Raw genomic sequence first — 22,098 nt, 5'->3', positions numbered from 1 at the left:
CAACCTTCATTAAGTTTGCATATCTGATGTAAAAATGCTGAGGTAATATTAACTGCTTAAAATCCCCACCCATCTTTGCTTCTGTTATTGCTGAAAAAGACTTACTACTGACTGAGTGATTTTACTATACGAAAAGTGGGAGAGAGGACTCTGTGCCAACCTGGTGAGGCATGGTGTTCATAGCCAGGAAAAGAACGTAAATGAAAAGGTATAAAACTCCAGTTCGTGTTTGTTATCCTTGAGATCTTTGAACATTATGCCTCACCTGATTTCTCAAATCCCAACAAATATTTTGACTGGGCCACTAAGAAAAACATTTTCTCCAGTAACTTGTGATGGCTATATGGGTCTAGGTGTGTGTGTGTGTGTGTGTGTGTGTGTGTGTGTGTGTATGTGTATAAGCTCATATGTGCTTATATATAAATGTAATTCTGTGTATGCATGTGCCATAATAGTGAGGATGCCATACATGTCATGAAACCTAATCTATAAGATCAGGGTACCAGGAGATTTGGCCTTTAGGAAGTGCTCCCCACCAGGGCTCCGTGCTGCATACAACTTGTGCTCTTATGAAATGGTCAAGAGGTCCTTCGACTTTTCCCTCTGCCAAGTTATAGTGAGAATTTGCCCTCTAAAGGAAGGGATCCTTGACAGACACCTAATCTGCTGGTGCCTTGATCTCAGACTTCTCAGCCTTGGAAACTTGAGAACTAAGTTTCCGTTGTTTATAAGCCACTCTGCTTAGGGCATATTGGCACAGCAGCCTGAATGAATGGGTGGGGGTGGGGGCTGAAAAATCCCACCATCTGGGACCTTCCATTTTTATATTGTGGTTTAGCTATTTTCCCTTAAATTTGATCAACCCCTTCAAGTAGCTGTGTGTACATGTGTGCATATACATGTGTGAACACAGCAAGAGAGAGTTAGGATTTCTCCTTTCTCCTCCTGTTGTCCTTCCTGTTTCTTCCCCCATGTACCTGCCTGCATTGCCTGTCTCCATGACTCTGTCGCTGTCACTCTGTCTCTCTGTAGCTCTTCCTCTCTTCACTCAGCCTCCCCTTGCCCAGCACCCAGTCTCTCTGGGTTGGCACAGGAGTACTGGTTACCTAGGAAACCATCGCAGGGTGAGCACATGTGATTGGCCAGGCTGGGGCCTGACTCTGGGTTGGCGGGCAGATTTTCGGGGTGATTCTTGTTTGCAGTCTCTCTGGGGGGAGGGACATTCTCAGGCATATGAAAGAAAATGTGAATGTGCCGCGGTGGTGGGCAGTCTTTTTCAGCAGGGCAAGGCATTCCTGTTCTAATGAGGACTCCGAGTTGCGAAATGAGACTATGCTAACCAGTTTCAAAAAAGACAGGAAGCTGGAGGGTCAGGGTAGGATTCTCTGAGCAACATAGCTGACACCTGTCTATCAGTCACTATTTGCTGAGCTCTTCAGGAGCTCGTTAGTGACCTTTGGTGTTGTTTTTCTCCCTATTTCACAGATGAGGGGAGGTGGGCTGAAAAATAACAAATACCAGCTTAAGGTTACACAGAGCTGGGATTTGGACCCAGGTGTATCTTGTCATGAGGAGGGCCTCACAGCTGCCTTCTCTGGGGGCTCAGGAATGGAAGAGGTTGGGCATGATATGTCTCAAGATCCCTTCTGCCCACCTACCTTCTCCTTGATCTGGTTTTTCTTTCCCTTGAGTAACCCGCCATCCAGTTCCAGGTGCTCTGAAGTTCCCAGGAGTGAACACATCAAGCCTGTGTACTTATCCTTTGGGAATGTTAAGGTTCTAGAGATGTGTACTCAATGCATAGAGCAGCATGCTTCAAAGTAGCCGAGACAGTAAATCTTGTTATGATTATTTCACACCAAGCTTTAAAAGATGGGCAAGAGTCATCTGCGCAGACATTTGTGTTTTGTGGACCTGTGCTTCTGTACCTTGCTGTTCCCATAGAAAGGATAAGAGTTGGCTAGCAAGGACCTCTGCGTGCTTCCTGCATGCAAGGCTGGCCTCTGATTAGCATGTACATGCAGGAGACTTCACTGCACTTCTCAGTATTCTGGGAGGCAGTGTCTCTCATTATCTCCACTTTACAGAAGGAGCCACTGAGGCTTCTGGAGGTTGGATACTGGTGATGCAGCTGTGATTGGAACCCAGGTTTTCTCACTCCCAGCAGCTCCTCTTGAGTTGCCCAGGGCCTTGTCAATGTTCCTAGTAAGGCAGGGGTGCTCACGAGAGAAACTTGTTTCTCCACAGAGCCGGAACATAGATTGATCCCTTGTCCCTGGTTCCCGCTCAGTCCCTTCTGGGGGCTTCAGGACCCATCAGATTCCTAGTGGTCAGGGAACCCAGGCCATCTCCCCAGTGTCCCAAAAGTGTCAAAGCTGCTTTAGTGATGGTGAGAAGTGATGGATGGAAATAAACCTGGGACTCAAGGCAGGTAAGCCTGCCAGATCAAAGCTAATGAGGCACATCCTCAGGAGACTCAGAAGAGTGTGGAAACATCTGGTGTGATTATTGCCATCCATGGTTCTAGAGACAGGGCAGGCAGCAGCTTCATGATGGGAGGGCTAGGGGAGTGTGAGGCTTTGCCAGGCCAGGAGAGGAAGTGATGGGGCAGGATATGCAGCTTTTCAGTCAGTCATCACATTGCTAAACATGCAGAAGGCAATCTATATGCTTATATAGAAGGCATTATTGATGCCCACTTTATAGAAGATGAAGTAAGGCCCAAGGAAAAGGTCTCTTGCTAAAACTCACACAGCTAGTGAGATGGAGTTTTTCCTTTGGTCCCACATCATGCATCTGCTTCTGGGTCACTCAGTAGGACTGCCGGCCTGCTGTGATTGGCAGCTGTAACTTTTGCTATATGTATGTGTGTCATTTCAATCTGTCTGTCCTTTCAGGAACTGTGATTGGGTCAGTCAGTGTCCTGATACCCACTTTGCAAAGGAGGAAAGAGACTCAAAGAGATGAAATAGTTCATACAACTCACATGTGTATCAGAAATGCAGAGGCAGGTCTGACTTAGTTCAACCTCTTCCTTTTCATTTTTGTACAACAGGACTTGCTGCTTTCTGAGAATTAATTGAGGTCATGAGGAGGAGGGCAAGAATTCATTATGTGATCAAGGATGAAAGATGAGGGCAAAACATCTTTGTCATCTTTCCTAGTTCTCTTCAGTGTAGACCTCTGACATTTGCTTAATTCCAGGACAGGAAATCACTTGGCTGGGGGACATTTGCTTAGGGCAGTGGCCCTCCAGGTGTGATACCTGGGCCAGGAGCATCAGGATCAGTTGGGAATTTGTCAGAAATTCAGATTCTCTGGACCTACCTTAAACCTACTGACTCAGAAACTATGGGTTCGGGGCTCTGCCATGTGCGTTGGCTAGTTGAATAATGGTGATCACCTAGTACCTGTGAATGATTGTGATCTCATTTGGAAAAGAGATCTTTGAAGGTGTTGTTAAGGTAATGGTCATGAGGTGAGATCATTATGGATTCAAATTAGCTTCAAGACCTGAGACAATTTGCCTTTTGTAGAAGACGATAAGGGGAAAAGACCAACAGGGAAGAAGACCATGTGATGATAGAGGCAGCCATTAGAATGCTGAAGCTACCACTCCCAGGACCAACAAAGCCTAGAAAGAAGAGAGACATACAACATATCCCTCAGAGTCTCCAGAGGGAACCAGGCCTGCTGACTTCTTGATTTTAGATGGTGGCCTCTAGAACTGTGAGAGAATACATTTCTGTTGTTCACCCATGGAGTTTGTGGCAATTTGTTATGGTGACTTCCGGAAATGAATCCAAAGACCTGTAGGTAAATCTGAAGTAAGGCCAAGTTTGGGAAGCAGTGGATCAGAGCAGCATTTCTCCAAGTGTGCAGATATATCAGCCCTTCCCTTTACCCATCTGGTTAGAGTCAGTCCAAAACTGTACATTTTAAAACAAGGTTCTAATGGTGCTTTTCTTGCATACTAAACCTTGAGAGTTTAAATTAGCCTGTAGATGCGTTATACTGTCAGAACTATCCTTTGTCTCTCCATCCCAGTCTGGCTGGACCAACCCAAGGGAGACATTCTTTAGCCAGAAAGTTTAAACCACTTGCAGAAATACTATTATTCTTACTGCTTGTTTTCTCTGCTTCTGTGCAATTGGTAGGGAAGAAAGCAAATCCGGCCTGTGGTAAAGGTACATGCATCCATTTAAAGCCCATACCCTTGCTCTCCCACCAGCGTATCCCAGCACACTGCACAAAGCATCAGGGTAAGGATGTGTGGTCAGCCCAGCTAATAGGCAGGCAGCTCATCTCCCTGACCCACATGTGGGAGGTAGGACCACTGAAGAAGCAGAGCAGGGCCATGGAAATTTCCTAATCATCTGCTTGGGTGGCAAAATGAAGTCAACATACCACATAATTACATACTTGGAAAGTTTCCATTATTTGCCATGTTCCCATCTCTAGCACCTGGTATTGGCCCCTTTAGAAACAGAAGGTCTTGCATGGCAAAAGAAACCTGCCTGCCCTTTGGGTCCTGAAGCCACTGGACCCTAAGGCTATCTGCATGCCTTGAAACTGTGGGAAGGTCTTTTGAATCCAAATTGTTCTGTCTGATGCCTCTAAGAGCTTCTAAGAGGAACAGGCACTTCAGTTTCAAGGAACATAGGCTAAGGTTGGATTTCCTAAGGGATCCTTTTGGTCCTAGAAATAGCTTAGAGATTATTGGGGATGATAGACATAAGTAGCCTGTTCAGTTAATATCTATTGAGACCATCTGTTGTCTCCTCTACACAAGGAATTCACACATATCCTAGCTAATCTTCATCAAATCTATATGGCAGGCATTATTGATTCCCATTTCACGGAAGATGAAGTAAGGCCCAAGGAAAAGGTAGATTTCCAAAACTCACACAACTAGTAAGACAAAACCAGGATTGATCTAATCAGCATTGCTCAACCTCAGTACTATTTACGTCCTGGGACAGATCATTCTTTGTAGTGGGAGATTATGTTGTACATTAGAGGGTGTTTAGTAACATGCATGGGTTCTATATGTTAGATTCCCAGAGATTTCTCCCACTATAATTGCTATAGTCAACAGTATCTAGATGTTGTTGACTATCCACTGGGGAGTCAGAGTCATCTCCTGCTGAGAATTAGTGGTCTAACATCAGATCCTGTGTTCTTTCTAGATGCTATTTTGCCTCAGAAAACATTCCAGATAGGGGCATCTTTATTTGATGTATCAGGCTAAAGTTTTATGTGACAAAACTCATTAACCTGTCTTTTTACTTAAACCCTCTCCTCATGATACACCCTCCTGCTGTTTTCTAGATTTGGAACAACACAGGTTTGCTGTGTTGCTGGAAGGTCATGTGGCTTGTAAGTAACTGAATCAGAACAAAAGCAAAGGTTTGCAGCCCCACATCCAGTCTTTGTCCCATTTCCCCATTGTCTCCCCTCCCCGTACTGTCAGTTCCAAACCTGTAAGAGGTTGGATGGCCTTCTTGACGGTTCACTAGGTAGCATGAGCCATAGCATCTGCAGTCCTTTGTTCCTTTACATTCTCTGCTTTGTCTTTCAAGAATCAATGTAATTTTCATCTCTATAGGTTAGTTGTTTCCTGTGTGTTTGACATTGTTACCCTAACACTTGCCATGTGCCTTCACTCCACAGACTTCTACTATACTTTTCCTGCCTAGTTGAAAAGTAGCAGCTCCTCTAGCCTGGTGAAAGAAAGATGCTCAGTAAGAATCAGGACTGTCCTGGCAGCCTCAGTTGAGAGGTTAAATGAGCTTAGAAGGAGACTCCAGACAAAAACCAGGGTACCACTACTGTTACTTCTAACTACAGCCTTTTGAGAAATTTAGCTTAATTGGTAGCAGAAGTCTGGTTTACATAAAAGAAAGCCATATGCAAATTTTACTTGGAAAGATATAGAGCAAGCTAAACTACAATGATAAAAATGTGGCCAACACAAGTCAAATTTATTTTAGGACTGTTCACAGTAGCCAAGATATGAAATTAACCTAAATGATACTGGATGAATGGATAAAGAAAAATGTGGCGTATAGACCCAGGGGAATACTATTTACTCATAAAAAGAATGAAATTCTGTCATTTGTAACAACATGAATAAGCCTGGAGCACAATGTGTCAAATGAAATAAGCCAGACACATACGGATAAGAAATATGTGTTTTCACTCATCTATGAAATCTCAAAAAATGATCTTGTAGAAGTTGAGAACAGCATAGTGGTTAACAGAGGCTGGGAAAGTAGAACAGAGTGGGAAATGGAGAGACTGGTTAATGAGTATAATGTCAGAGCGAAGAAGAGCAAGTTCCAGTGTTCTCTTGTATAGTTGGTGACTACAATTAACAAAAACACACTGTATATTTCAAAATAGCTAGAAAAGAGCACTTTGAATGTTCTTAACATAAAGAAATGATAAATGTTTAAGGCGATGGATATCTTAATTACCCTGATTTGAACATTATACAATGTGGACCTGAATAGAAATACCACATTGTGTCCCATAAATATGTAGTTATTATGTGTCAGTCAAAAAAATTTTAACAAAGAAAATGAATAGATAAAAAATTACAGAAAAAAAAGAAGCCAGGAAGGATAAATAGAAACCTAAGCAATAGAAACTGCAGGAGACTGACTGTACTGAATAGAACCAGAATGATCGAAAGGAACACATGAATAAGGTGCTTATAAGATATTTGGAAACAAAGTTTGATGCTCTTAATGGTAATGGTCAAAAAAGAAAAAAGGAAAAAGAGCAAATACGTATATAGCATTCAGTACGTGCTGGGCCCTGTTCTAAGTGTTTGATAGATTACATGTCAACTCATTTAATCCTGCAGCAACTCAGGAGGGCACTAGAGTAGTAGGCACTAGATGCAGGAATGCTTAAAATCTTCCAAAAAGAATTCAATTTAACTGCAAGGGTTAAAGGGGAGGGCACATTTGATCTTCTCCAGAGAAAAATGGAATGGTTAAAAGCCAGGACAGCAGCAGCTAGCTGGCCAGGGCTCTGAAGCTTCTGAATGACTTCGTGTAAGTCACTTAATCTCTCTGAACCTCAGCTGCTGCTTCTGTGAAATGGGGTGAAGAAGCTCACTCAGATGATTCTGGTGAAGGTCAAACATGACACTGGACCTACGTGTAAATTCTAGCACGGCCCCCGGGACACAGAAAACACATTAGGTGCCACATTGCTGTTGTTGAGGCTGCACTTTACACATCCGTAGGTCTCACTTCTCATCTGGGAGACGTGGAGGACTGTGAACCTCACTTCACAGCATCTTGCAAAGAAGGGTTCAGGTAATGAAGGTAAATTGCTTTCTACAATGCCTCGGCTGCTATAAGCGTTCTCTACATATTATTGTTTTTGTTTGTGATCAGCATGCTAGGAGGATGAACTAAAGTAACCAAGAAAAAGAGGTGGGTCATTAAAAATGACAACACAAAGCCCATTCTGCTGTTCAGTGATTTGTACTGTGCAATTAGCAAATTATGTTCACTCTCTTTTTCTTTTCTTTCCTCCTTTTTCTTATTTTGCAACCGTGCTTTAACAAGAGGAAGCTGGTCGTGCCAGTCAGGACAACCCCCTAAACAATGCCTTTCCCGGGGAAGACAGTTTCTGCTGATGATGCTTGCTCAGTTGGATGGCATTTGCATTCCCTTTGAATTGCCTAATTTTAATGAGACATTAGATCAACATCACAAAAGCAATTTCAGATTACTGTGTTTCCTTGACAAAAACTCTTGCCATGAAATCGTTTGGTTTATACATAGAGAATCTTTGCCATCATTTTCCAGGACTAAACTCTTAAACAATGCCAGCACATGTGTGACATGGTTATTTTTGAAATATATAATGAAGGTTTTAAAAACCTAGAGAACACCTTCGTGGAATGTTAACCCTACACATTAGTGTTTGTTGATGCAAACACAAGAAATCAGCCCCATTTAGCGTTATGGAAATGAGAATGTATTGTTTGCCTAAAAGGAGGGAAGTCTAGGGACTCAGGGCCCAGAGAAATTCCAGGTATGTATGTCAGAAAGCAGGGAGTTCATCAGTTCTACCTCAACACTGCCACGCTGACAGATCCTACATTTATCTCCACCTTGTTTTGTTCAAAATTTAAAGTCCCAGAAAGTATCCCACTGCTCTAGTGTGGGCCTAATATCTGCCCCTTGATGGGTGTGGATGCCATGGTCTTGAAGCATCCCAAAGGCCCATGTATCAAAGGTTTAGTGTACACCTGAGGGTGCTACTGGGAGGTGGTGGGATGGTTAGGAGGTTCAACTTCAGGGGAAGAAGTGGTATCACTGGGGTCGTGCCCTCCAGGGGCTTTTAGGATATCAGCCTCTTCTCTGTGTCTCTGCTTCCCAGTTGCGATGAAGTGAGTAACTTTGCTCCGCCGTGTACTCCTGCCATGCTGCCTTGTACCACACAGGGCCAAAGTAGAAGGATGAGCGAGCACAAACTGGAACCTCTGAAACCACAAGCCAACATGAGCCTTTTATTCTTTTTGAACACTTGAATGTAATCTAAGTAGGTATTAATAAAGAAAATACCAAAAGCACTCTTCGTACTTCTATGAAAAATCTTTCCTCCTTGGAAGTCATTTATTTTTGCTATAGCAAGAGAAACCTGACAGAAGAAGGTGGGACCTGGTGACTTACAGCTTTGCCAAGACAGGCTTCTGGGGAGAGGACATTTCCAAAAAAAGGGGTAGGTGGTAGAGGAAGCGTGGCATGGCGTGTTTGCACGTGGGGATTCCTTTTCTTTAGTTGTGATTTACCAGGATCCTCAGTTAATGCTTTCAGTGATCGAGTGCTGTCCAGGTTTAGCTGTCTGCTGGCTGTCACTAGAGATGCAGAATAGATACTCAGTTGAAGCAAGTGTCCTAGTCATTTTGAGCTGTTGTGACAGAATGTCTGGACTGAATAGCTTTAATAGCATTGCTTTCTCACAGTTCTGAGGCTGGACAGTCCATGATAAAAATCAAACAGATACAGTGTCTGGTGAGGGTTCACTTCCTGCTTCAAAGAGGCTTTTTCTTAGTACCCTCAGATAGGCAAGAGAGAGATCTTTTGCTGTCATGTCTCTCCTCATAAGGACACTAATTCATTTACATGGGTTCCATCCCGATGACCAGTCATCTCCCAAAAGCACATCTACCTAACACTATTACATTGGGAATGAGAATTCAATTTGTGGATGGATATAAACCTTGAGGCCATAGAACTAAATTTTGGAAGTTTGGAGTTTCCATAATGATTCTTAGTTTCCTTTTATTTAATCCAAGGAATGCTCACTGTACTCAAGAATAGATTTAAAATGTGAGCCCCGAGGCAGAGCTGCTTTGCCAGTCTAGGCTTCACAGTCATTTAATATGGAAAGGGAATTCCTTGTCTCCATTGAAACCCAAAGCTGTGGCAAGGGATCATTTAGCACAAGGAAGAGGACTAGATGGGGACGATGGCTTCATAGCATTCTTCGTCATGAATGCGGAAGGGCTGGAGGGGTTGACAGGCCAGCCCGCATGGCCACTGTGAATAGACGAAGGAGAGCCAGGCTAAAATTGCGTTATGAATTATTTAGATACAACAGGAGGGAGAACTGTCTGGCTGCAAGGAAAGTTGAACATTGCAACAAACCTTTAAGGTGTGGTTTTGATTTGAAGTAGCTAAAATATATGTAGTTTCTCCTATCGACAGGTGGTTGTAGTCTAAGTCCCCCAGGATGTCTAAAAGGTCAGATGGTGTTGATAGCATATGCCTGTGGTATATGCCACGTGTACATACCTACGATATGTATGATTTATAAATTAAGTACAGTAAGAGATCAAGGATAATAGTGAAATAAAAAAATAATGATACACTGTAATAATTTTATAATGTTTCTCTCAAAATATCTCACTGCACTATACTCACCCTTTTTATTGGTGGCAGGTCATCAAAACCACAGAAAACAGAACCATGCATGGGCGGGATAACTGTGTCGTATGACTGCACTTGGGCATCACAATGCTCCTCTGCTCCTATGCAGGACTGGATCTCAGAATATTTTTCAATATAGCTCTTGAGGAGGTTTCTACTGATCACCTAGGTTTATCCAGTGAGTCTGTATGCTTTGCTGCTGGGATGCAGTTTTCTGACCCTAATCCACATTCAGGATTGAGATTACGAGTACCACCAGGCTTCATTAAAGGTCTTTTCAGTGTTTTGTCATACTTAGGAGTAACCAATAACTCATTAGACAACTGCCCAGGCAACAATAATGACAAGAACCACAAACACCACAGCAACACCCCAAGACGGGAAGGACAGGGAAACTTGTAGCTTCCAGTTTTTTGAGGCAGATGTGAGAGTTAGCAGAAACATTGAATTCACTGGTGAACACACACAGTAGAAATATATCATTTAAGGTTTTTCTCATTGTTTACAAAAGGGAAACCTGAATTACTGTGGCTTAAGTAATACATGCAACTTTTTTACTAAAGTGACAAGGAAAACCAAGAGATAATGTTTAAATTTGGTAGGGTTTATAATAAAGACCTGGTTTCCTCCTACTTTGCCCTTCCACTGTGATAGTTTTATATCTTGGGACTTCTAAGTGAATTTTCCTACTTCCATGATTTTCTTTTAGTTTAAAGACATTTGGAGCAGCTATAGAAAATTTCCATCTTCAGCACATAACATTCAGGAAAGACAGAATATTTCTTTAAGTGCTTTTTGCCCAGGTCCTAGGATTTTCTTATTTCCACTGGCTTAAATGGGGTCATGTGTCCTTCCCTGAGCCAGTTGCTGGCCAGGGAATGCATGAAGATCACTCCTTAAATGCGGGGGCTGGGGGGGGGTCAGTACTGCCCAAGCCACAGTGCTGAGATTGGAGCAGAGATAAATTCCCTAAATGAGAAGCAGGGTATGGTTCAAAGGAGAATGGATGCTGGGGAGGCAATAATAGTATTTTCTGAAATGGTCTTTTGTCCATGTGGGACATGAGGGTTGCTGAACTGTGTTGCCTAAAAGGCATTTATAAATAGAATAGGAATAAAGAAAAGATGGTGAGTTCCTCCTGTCCAGAGATTACCAAGGCACATGTTTTAGAGAAGAACTGTTTTCTTCCCGAGGGAGTCTGTCACTCCTTCACTACTTCCCAAGGTGAAAGCTGGTTCAAGCCGACATTTCTATTGAATTGTTCTATCAGCCTCACCCAGATTTTGCCTCCCTAACAACCAGTGACAAGTATATGTGTCTACCCATATCACACCTGATGTACCAAGTGGCCTGGGGTTTCCTCCTGCCCCAGCAGATTCAGGGAAAGAGAGTCAACAGTGAGACTACCTATCGTGTGGTGAAGGAAGAGGTGAAGAAAAAGCAGACATCATTTCTCCTCTGCCCCTCCCTGTCTGTATGGTTCATGGGAGGTTCATAAGGCTGGATGGTTCTTCCAACAATGGAGATATTGTAAGACTCAGGCTTGGGCAGGTTGCTTGCTTTCTCTTAGTCTTATGCCTTATTTATACAATGGCCCTGTTTTAGGGTTATTGTGTGCATTATTTGAGATGATTTATGTAAAGCCAGAGCACCTTGCTTTGTATTTTCTTAGACTGATCTCCTAAGAGGAAATCTTAGGTGGAGATTTTTGTTCAAGTGAGTTTTTAAGGGATACTTTCCTGACTGACAAAGGTAGGGAAGAAAGCAACTATTAGTTACTTTTATTATTGCTGAGATAAAATACACCCAAAGTTAGGGTAGGAAAGATTTCTTTGACTTATAGATAGGAGAAGTTTTGGTCCCTAATCAGCTGGCTTCAGAGCAGGGTGGCTTGTCAGAGGGGTGTCACAGAGGAGAAACAGCTCATGTGGCAGAAGATAGCAAAAAGCAAGCATATTGTATGTAGGCTACCCACGCTAGGGTGAGTGTAGTAGTACTCACACCCTTACTACAAGCATTGGACCATGAATCAGTCACAAACTCTAGATTCAGCCACCTCTGAAAAGGAGGCTTTTGGGGGGACATCTAGGCACAACCCATACCAGCAACACTATACAAAGGAAGAAATCCAGAAAATGGCCATGTGGTATTCAGCAGGATTCCATACAGACTTTAAGCATCAGTGTTATCTCTGAGCTGGTCCCATGTTGAGGTGAAGTCTTGGCCTACTGTACTCCTGTGTTAATGAGTCATTAACTCCCTCTAGGGGACTGGAGGGAGCAGTCTTATTGGAGAGGTAGCTCTCATTTTGTGGGACCAAGTTTTCGGTAGAGGAAGTAGGCAGGAACCAATGGGCACCATTATTCATAGCAGCTTGTGGGGTAGAGACATTTTCTGGAAAAGAGATTCTGAGCAAGGCACATATGGCATCTTCTGCACCATGATGGTCCCAGTCTAGTGACAAGAGAGAAGGAGGGAGATTGGGAATAACTCTAGATTATAGATATGGGAATTACAGTAGAGCACTCAAGCCCCTTGCCCAAGGTAACTTACCACTAAGCAGGCATTAGAGGAGGTCAGGGGGTTCAAACTTCTTTCCTCTTGCAATGAGCTAATTCATAGTTTCCTCAGAAATAGAAAGATGTCTTATGGATTATATGGATGTGTTCCTTTTTTTTTTTTTTTTAAAGGAAACAACTTTAGAAAAGATCAAGTAGGCCATATTTAGAGAGCTGACCCCAGCTTGTTTGAGGATTTTTCTCTGTGCATATGATGTTGTAGTAGAGATCTAAAGGATGAGGGTGAGGTACAGGGGAAACGCAGTTGGAGAGAAGCTGGAAGGACATCCTAGGGAAATGCGAAAGCGTTGTATGATCTCCAAGGTGGCAAGGTCTGACCTGAGATCTGCTTGAGAAAGGCCAGGATGGCTACAGAGAAGCAGGAGAATGGGCTTGATGGGTTTGTTTGGTCAAGAGGAAGATTACCGAATGAAGATAAGCAGAAACTGTTACAAGGACTGTGTGTGTGTGTGTGTGTGTGTGTGTGTGTGTGTGTGTGTATAGAATAACAGGATAAGATTTCTGGTTTCAGAAGTGTAATTGTGGTAACAGTAGTATGAGGGAAGAACCTATGAGATATGATTTAAAATAGAGTAGATGTCTACATTTTAAAAGTTCATGATCATAAAAGACATAGGACCGTTAATTCCACTCAAAATACCTCTTCCCCTGGTTTGAACACACATCTCATTCTCCAAGCTTTCTGAAGTAGTTCTGGAAGTCTTTTCTTGAAGTCTTTAGTTGTCATAGCTGCCTTGATGTCCTGAATTCATGAAAAATGTTTATATTTCATGGTCATTTCGATTGTGGGTTAGAGCCAGAAGTCATATAGTGGCAGATCTGCTGAATGAGGTGGATGAGGATACACAGCAATTATATTTCGCAGAAATTTTTTTCTTATTTACTTATTTTAATGTATTTAGTACAGGGTCTACAGGGTCTCACTACACAGATTGGACTCATAGTGATCCTCCTGTTTTCAACCTCCCAAGCACTGGGATTACAGGTGCATGCCACCACACCCAGTCTCAATTGCTCTCTCAGCATGTACCAGGGGCAAGGCAGGCATGACATGACAGGAATTGAACTCTGGTTCCTGCACCTGCCTAAACAGGGGCTTTAATCTGCTGAGCTATCTGGCTGGCTGGCTGGCTGGCTTTCTTTTCTGTTCTTTTAAAAATTTTTTCTTCTGTGCAGGATCTCACTACACAGCATCCACTCGTAGTGATCCTCCTGTTTTTCGCCTCCCCAGTACTGGGATTACAGTCATGCACCACCCACACACAGACTTGGCCTCTGTCTCAGTGTGCCTGGGGCTGGGGCTGGCATGGAGTGTGGTTCAAGGGATTGAACTAGGCCCCTGTGCTTGCCTAAGCAGGCCCTTAGTCTGTTGAGCTATCTTGCCAACCCTTCTTTTGTCTTTTTGAGACACAGTTCAGGCTGGCCTTAAACTCAGTTTGTAACAGAGGCTTGTCTTGAACTAGGAATGATCCTCCTGCCTGACAGAAATTTCTGTAAGCATTATGAACCAATTCTGGACATTGAGGCAGCCCAGAAACACTTATGAAAGAGGACTTCCAGAATTGCTTCAGAAATAGGGAAGAAAGGTGGGATAAGTGTATTAAAAATGAGGGAGAGTAATTTGAGGGGGATTAATGGCAATATTTTATTGTAGCATTGAAATTTTTTTTTGAAAACAGATATTTTAAAATTTAATGTACTATTTGATCATACCTCTTACTTTCTTGTATGGCAGCCTGAGATAGATTAGAAAGGAATATGACCTTGAGGTTTCCCTGGGGACAACAGCTTGGGTCTAGTGGGCAGCAGAGGAGAGGTGGGGGAACACCAGGTTGGCTGGCCAGTTTAGTGGCTAGACTATTGTTGTTCTGGGTCTTGGCCTAGGACTTTATTTTAATCTCAGGTGGCAGTACAACTTAATGGGAGATACTTTCATTGTAGAGTTTACCTTTCCATCAGCAGAGGGTTTTTACAAAGTCCAACTCTGCCATCTCTGGGCCTCAGTTTGTTTATCTACAAAGTAGGGATGATAAGATTCATCTGTCAGGGTTTTGGAAAAGATCAACCAAGTAATGTATGACACATTCACTGATTCATTATAAATTATAATAAATATTAGCAGAAGGTGGTACTCTTGGTATTTTGCTAGGACAAAATACCTGTCACCCAAAATCAAGGGAGTAAAGGTTTATTTAGCTCATAGTTTCCATCCATACTCAGCTGGCTCCAAGGCAGATTGGCACATGGCAGAGGGCAGCAGTTCATGGCAGTGGAAAACAGCAAAAGAGCAAGAGCAAAAAGGCGGGAGCAGAGGCAGCAGTGGCAGAGGCAGAGAGAGTGAGCATGAGGAAGGCTCTCTCCCTGATGTAAATTGCAGTCATCTAGTCAGACTAGGTACTACCCCAGTTACTATCTTCTGCCCCCTCTCTCAGTCAAAAGAGAAAGAGGGACGATGCTCTTATAGACCTGGACCTAGCAAAGTGCCTCAGCTTACTGGGTAGGAATCTCCTGAGTTTGAATTCATTCCAATGTGCCTGGCTGGGGTCTGGCTGCTGTGCTCAGCTTCCACCTGCTGCAGCCCATAGAAGTGAACCCTGGGTGACCCCTGGCAAGATGTTTTGCATCTGGATTAGCTGGGTGGTTCTGGCCCCTAGCCTCTCTGCAGGGTTTTCAGCTGCAGAGTTTCACACCAGGCCTGTATGCCAGGCCTGGGATGGATCCAGAGGGATCCGGCAGGTGCAGCAGAGCACAAGCTCTCTCACACACACCCCAGGCCTGGGCTGGGTCTGGAGAGGTCCCTAGAGCAGGGTGCAAATTGGTTAAGCAATGGCCATGACTCATCCACATGGCTGACACTGACAAAAGATCTACAAATTGTTGTGCCGGGTTTCAGGGTAAATCCTGAGGGGATTTGACTGACCTTGGCAGATACAAAAGTTACATTTCTTGTTATATAGGTCTTGCTTTATCTTGGTCTTAACCATCCAGCTGAAAAGTATAAAAATGAGGTATAAAAAATAAAGCTATACTAATATGTTGAGCTGTAAAATGCTCAAGTCAACAACTTCTGACATTGCCAGTCTCACAGATAACCCACTACTATTATGGACTACTGGGCTACATTGGGTTATTTTGCTGAATTCATGCACCTACAATATTTATTTATTTATTTATTTATTTGGGCGGAACCGGGGATTGAACTCAGGCCCTTGCGCTCGCCAGAGAGGCACTTATTCCACTGAGTCATCTCCCCAGCCCCAACCTACAGTATTTAAATGGCAATGGAATACCCGTTTCTGACCAAACTACACAAAAATGGAGCTATAAATGAAGGACCATTTTGTATCTGTATATACAAAACAGTTAGGATAGATATATAGCTACTTTCTCTCAATTCAATGAGAAGAAAGATCTGTACTAATAGTGTTTAGATAAGATATCATGTCTGTATCTTGTACTATAATAACTACTATGAAGACAAAAATATGCAATGTATTAATTATTGTAACTGTCCTACTAACCTGTTTTGAAACTGTCTCAATGCTATTTCTTTCTCAATAAAATTAATAAAAAAAATAAATTGCATTCAGCCTACCTGTTTCAGGCTGGGTGTAGGGCTCACACCCCATAATCATAGCAGTATTCACGCCGTAATCCTATCATTGGATCATGAATTAATCACTGTCTTGGTTAATCTTCTCTCCTTGCTGGGACACATACCCCACACTCAAAATGAAGGAAGGAAAGGTTTATTTAACTCACAGTTACTGGAGGTTTCAGTCCGTATTCAGCTGGGTCCCAGGCAGACTGACACATAGCAGAAAGCAACTTTTCAAGGCAGCAGCAAAGAGCAAGAGCAGGGGAGGATTAGCAGCAGCTGAAGTAGCTAACTTCTTTTCTCTCCTTACATTGAAATGCAAATTACCTGCCCCAGGGCAGGTGCAGCATTCACACCCACAGTGATCACAAACTCCAGAAGCCGCCTCATGACTGCATGAGGCTTTGGGGGAACCCTGAGATACAAACCATAGCAGGTGGTTACACAGGACTACTTCTTAGTGGTAAAGTTCTTATCTATATGTGAGGCGAGTCCACATACAGGTGATTCTAAGAGTACTTGCTGTCATAGATTTACAGGTAAGCAATTGCAAAGAAAGACTTAACTATTAAAGTTGAGACTTGGCGTGGTGGCATGTACCTGCAATCCCAGCTCTTGGGAGTCTGTAAACAGAAGGATCACTATGAGTCTGATCTAGTAGTGAGACCCTGAACATCCAGTAGACCCTTCCCTAAAATACAAAACCAAAAACAAAAAACATTCATCTGTATCCCCCTTTTTTTTGTTAAGTCTCATCATTTAAATATTATGGGTGTGTAAACTCAGAAAAATATTCGAAAAGAATTCAGTAGTCCATAATAGTATTGGGTCTTCCGCTTCACTGGCAATATTGTCCATTTTGTATCTGTGTATTCAAAGTGGTTAGGATAGATATATAGTTACATTCTCTTAATGAATAGAGGGATTTGTTCTAATGGTGTTTGTAAATAGGATATCAAGTCCGCATCTTGTACAGCAATTACCCACTAGGAAGAATGTATGCAATGTGTTAAAACTGCATACATTATTGAAACTGCCCTACCAAAACAAACAAACAAACAAACAAACACAAAAAACAAAACAAAAAAACCCCAAACTATTAAAGTTCAAGGCAGGAAGTGTGTATATGGAAAAGAAGTGAAGGCAGGTTATAAATCTGAGGAACACAGAAAAAGCCAGGCCTCTGGAGAATGTTTTGTTTGTCTTTGGATAGCTATGCTCCTGTCAGTCTAGGAGAGGTGGGGGAACCTCCCTTTCTCCCCCCAGGGTGCACTTTGAGAACTACTTGGGAACTTAGTATATTTCTTCCTTGGACTCACCAATTTGTGCCTTTGTAGCCTTTTGCATCTTTCCCAAGCAGCTCTCTGCATACATAGCGTGGTACTGTGGGGGATATAAATAGTACCAGGAGACTCAAGTTCAGGTGGAAGTGTCGCTGACTCAGAGGCTGACTTCTGTGACAGAAGGGGAGGCACCACAGGACTTAAAGAGGTGTGGCTTGCCTTCTGTCTGGTCCTCCCTTATCTGTCTGCCTTTCTCACTGATGTTCTGGGATCCAGGCCACGCCCAGTAAAGTAATGCCTCAGCTCACATTCACGAGGCTCTAAGGCTCTGGCTTGAAGAAGCTGCCCGAGTCCTGGCATCTTGGTATGGCACTTTTCCATTCTCTCTTTGTCCTTTGCCACAGTGCCAGCAGAAGGAATTCTGGGAAACAATAGGTTGTCATTGTCACAGAAAGGAGAGAAGGTAAAGAGTGGCAGATTCTCCATGTATGCTTCTTTGATTTGAGGTGAGGGTACAAATGCATTTCTCCACCTGAGAACCGCACAGGACATTTGGCAGCGTGGCTGCTCACACTTCCCATCCTCAGACGATGACTTTCAAATAGGCCATTAGACAAAAGTAAGCTAAGAACCAATTTAGTGCTAAATATACCCATTCTTACAAAATCTGCTATTTTGGAGTTAAATGTTGCGGAAATTACCAAATTTGCATTTAATTATTTTAATAGATCTTGTTTACAGATGACTAGGCAAAAATGAAAAAAAAAATCCCCCAAACTAATTCACTTTGACTGCTCTGGTTGTAACCGTGCCTAAAATAGAAAAACACACTCTGAATATTTTCTCAGAGTCGGAGGGGAAGCCAACTTCAGTTTTATTTTGTCTCCGTGTCAAGACCATGGTGCTGCTTCCCCTATTAAATGAGATGTATACTTTTGAAATTGAGGCTGAAATATATTTTCCTTGGTAGAAGACTTTTTCAGACATGTACACTTTGATTTGGTAGTAATGAGGATAAATTGTCATACAGCCAACAGGAACATCACCTGCGTGCTCAGATAGCTTGGGTGTTAAATTCAAGTTTTCTTTCTTAGTAGCTATGGATCTTGGGCAACTCACTTAACTTTTCTGAATCCTGGCTTACTCCTCTAAAACTAGAGATATTAATTTAACTATGTAATCGTGTTATAGAAACAATAGTAACTTGTATGCAAGGCAGCTGGTGTAATGCCCTGCAGTGCAGGATGTCCTCAGTAATATCTGTGCCTTTTCTTCCTCTCCTTCTCTCTTCAGATGCAATCAGTTCTTTTTATTCACTGAGTTCAGTGCTGTGTCAGATAGCTTCTGGATCTTAGGATCATTGTGAGAGAGTAGACTTTTTCTGATTTATTATTGTCTGTGGTCATACTTGCTAGCAACTGATATGTGGAATTCATTTCGCAGAAGGAGACTGGCAAGTGTCTACTTGGAATGTTTTCATTTCTGTCTTTGGGTTATGAACAGTCACACTCTTTACTCCATAATACATAATTTGCCTTTGTGCTTTCAAGCTAAGCTAAGCTAAACTCAGAAAGTGGGGAAGGGGTTTTGTATTCTTTGTTTTTCTGCCACTGGGACAAAATACCCGACATCCACAACTTAAAGGAAGACAGCCTTATGTTGGCTTGCTTTTGTGGGGGTTCTGTCCATGGCCTGTGGGCCTGGCAGAAGACACTTGATCAATCTATAGAGGTCAAGAAGTAGAGAAAGAGAAGGAAGGAGTCAAGGACAAGAATGCTTCCAGTGACCCACCTCTTCCAACCAGGGCAGCCTTTGGCCTTCTAATAGCACTTTCAGCTATGAACTCCTCCATAGATTGATTCGCTGCTGAGTACAGTCTCATGTTCTGATACTTTCCCAAACCTCTACCTTGGACATATGTCTGTCCTATCTAAATCATAACTGGTCACCTCTGCTGTTTCCTTTCTATGTTGGCTGATCCTTCTCTATTCTGTGGAAGTTGCATGTCTTAATTAAATGTGGGAAGGATCTTGTGTTTCCAAGCATGACAGGTATAAAACTCATTCAATAAATACAGAACAATGACTTCCCTGAGGGCAGGAGTTGGTGACAATCTTTTCTTACCAGTCTACTGTCAGTGGATACAAATTGTGTAGGAGTATGTTGGGAGCTATACACTTGAGCATAGTGTTTCTCAAAGTTGGCCATGTACCAAAGACCCTTGGAAGACTTTTTAGAATATAGGTTGTTTGCCAGTACACCTGGAGTTTCAAGTTATGATGTCAGACACAGAAGCTGAGAATGTGCATTTCTCACAAGTCCCTATCTAAACTATAACTGGTTACCTCTGCTGTTTCCTTTCTATGTTGGTTGATCCTTCTATAGTCTGAAAAAGTTGCATGTCTTAATGAAATTAGATGATGCTGACACTGTTAGTTCAGGAAGCATACTTTGAGAACCACTCTTCTGGCGGTTGGGAGTTAGGAGCCAAGAGCTCATGAGTTTGTACCCCTGCTTCTCTGAGTATTTGCAGGGCAGTTTTGAGCCTTAGTTTTCATAGGTAGAAGTTGAGCTAATTCTCTGTATGTCACAGCATGAGTAAGAGAATTCAATGAAAAATTCCCTCCAAGTGCTCAGTGCAGGCCCCACTCATAGTAGGCAGTCAATAAGTGGAAGCCAATGTGGCTATATACTGGGTATCTACTATGTCTAGGCCCTGAGCTATGAAATGTAGAGGTAAATAAGATCTGGTCCTTGCCATTAAGAAATGCATAAATTAGTAGGGAAGGCAAATGATTAAGTCAGCAGTTGTCTATCAGATCACCACATGAGGGGTGTAGGCTCCGAAGGGGCATGGAGTGAAGCACTCAACCTCGCTAAGACTGGAGGCCCAGAGACGGTTCCTGGGGCAAGGTCAATACTCAGTCTGAATACTGTGGAATGTGCAGAAGACAGAAAAGGTGGTGCTAGGCAGAGGGAAGGTTTGGAAGAAGTCAAGTTTGCCCATATGGTGGCCTTGTAGATTTCCAAAGAACTTTTATGGTGCCTAAATCTTACTATGAGCAGCATCTTTGAGTTGCAGCAGGTCCTATTTTGGAAATGATCAGATGTGGACTCTGTTACTTTCTCAGATGTATCCTCTCTGGCCTTTGGATATTCCACAAGGAACTCTTGCTTGCCTACACCTAAGGCATTTGCAAGTTCTATTTCTTCTACCTGGAGCTCTTTCCCTGAGAACACTGTATGGAAATTCTACCTGCATGGTTCCTGTTCACAGGGCCCAATCTTGGTAACTGTGTTTAAGAAAATCCCATTCTCTACACTGTGTTCTTATTCTGCTCATTTTTATTCAGGGAATAGATCACTTTCTGAGTTGTGTATTTGTTCACTCGCTTCATACCTATTTCCCTCAGTAAAAGTTTAGCTTTGTGAAGATGGAGGCTGTGTATGTCTTGAGTCTTAGGTATGGAATAAACCCTTGATGAGAGTTTGTTGAATGACTGTATTTGTAACTAGTAAATGGTTGAATGTGTAAATCCTTGAATAGAACCACACACTGGTCTTTGGAGGCTTATTCCAAAATTTCATGTTACTTGGGAAGAAACTGAGGTCCAAGGAGTGGAAGGGAGTTTCTAATGGCCACATAGGGAGTTGATTTTAGATCTTGAACCCAAGACGCTTGACTGCTGCAACAGTGCTCTTCTTGACCAAACAGAGAGCAAACATTTTATGGTTTTGGCCACCAGACAGTGAGAAGTTCTACATTAAAATGGTACTAGCTGATTAGAAGTCTCTAGGGGCTTTGATTTGGGGTTCTCCTCCTTGTAAGGAGTCAGGTTAGTTGCACGGAATGATTGGAGGCAGGTGAGAAAGAGGCTTAGAAACAGGTACCAGAGTGCACCATGAGAGACCACATGCTATACCATTAGGCTGTGGTGGGCTGGTACAGAAAAATCTTGTAATTCTTGGAGGAACAGTAAAGAACCTGGCAATAATACTAGCTTTCTTCTAGCCTGAGTACTAGGAGTCCTGGTAGCAATTTGGGTCAGCATTACTTCAATGCTTACTCTGTGTGAACCACTGTGTTTAGTGCTTCACATGCAGAACCAGTGAATTCCTTCCCATTATTATTGCCTCATTTCACAGAAGAAAACGAAGCCCAGAGCTTTAAAGTCAACAGTCCAAGTTGATCCAGGACTGCTTGGCTCCTGAGCATATGCATGTAAGGCTGTGCTGAAAAGTCATAGAAACCTGCTCTCAAGTCCTGGCTGATTATTTAGGAGCTGTGTGTGTGGTCTCAGGCAGGCAATGACTTCTCAAACCTTGGTTGCTTTGTCTGTATGAATAGAGTAAAAGTACACCCCTTGTTGGATCATTGTTAGATTTTGTCATCATGCGGATCCTGATGTGAAATTTCCCACTCTTGTCATTACTGGCCATCATTTTTTTCCCTTTTTTGACACATGCTTAACTTTTATGTGTTGCCATCTGCATAGTCAAGGGCCAGCAACCCAAGGAGTCACCACGTTCCTCTGACTTGCTGGTGGCCTTGTGCATTCTCTTTGCCTTCTGAGTTTTGAGGTCTCATTCTTTGCAGGTATAGGGTAGTGGCATTTGTTTTGTATGAAACATAGCAACAACTTCGAAGTTACAGCTGGAAAAGGAGGCCTGAAGAAAGC

The 22,098-nt window shown here is 42.7% G+C and overlaps 1 protein-coding gene and 1 pseudogene across 1 annotated transcript in view; one reads left to right on the top strand and one right to left on the bottom strand.

The window, feature by feature from the left end:
* LOC105743955 overlaps positions 1 to 1,742 on the bottom strand; it is a 4,749-nt pseudogene extending 3,007 nt beyond the window's left edge.
* The window catches only part of Shisa9 (shisa family member 9), a 321,503-nt gene that overhangs the window by 157,255 nt on the left and 142,150 nt on the right, over positions 1 to 22,098 (top strand). The gene's annotated exons all lie outside the window — the stretch shown is intronic.

Source organism: Octodon degus, unplaced genomic scaffold (genome assembly GCF_000260255.1).
Source record: "Octodon degus isolate 3935 unplaced genomic scaffold, OctDeg1.0 scaffold00195, whole genome shotgun sequence".
NCBI classification, from domain to species: domain Eukaryota; kingdom Metazoa; phylum Chordata; class Mammalia; order Rodentia; family Octodontidae; genus Octodon; species Octodon degus.
The sequence above is the reverse complement of the archived record's forward strand: the minus strand, read 5'-3'. Positions and strand labels throughout refer to the sequence as shown.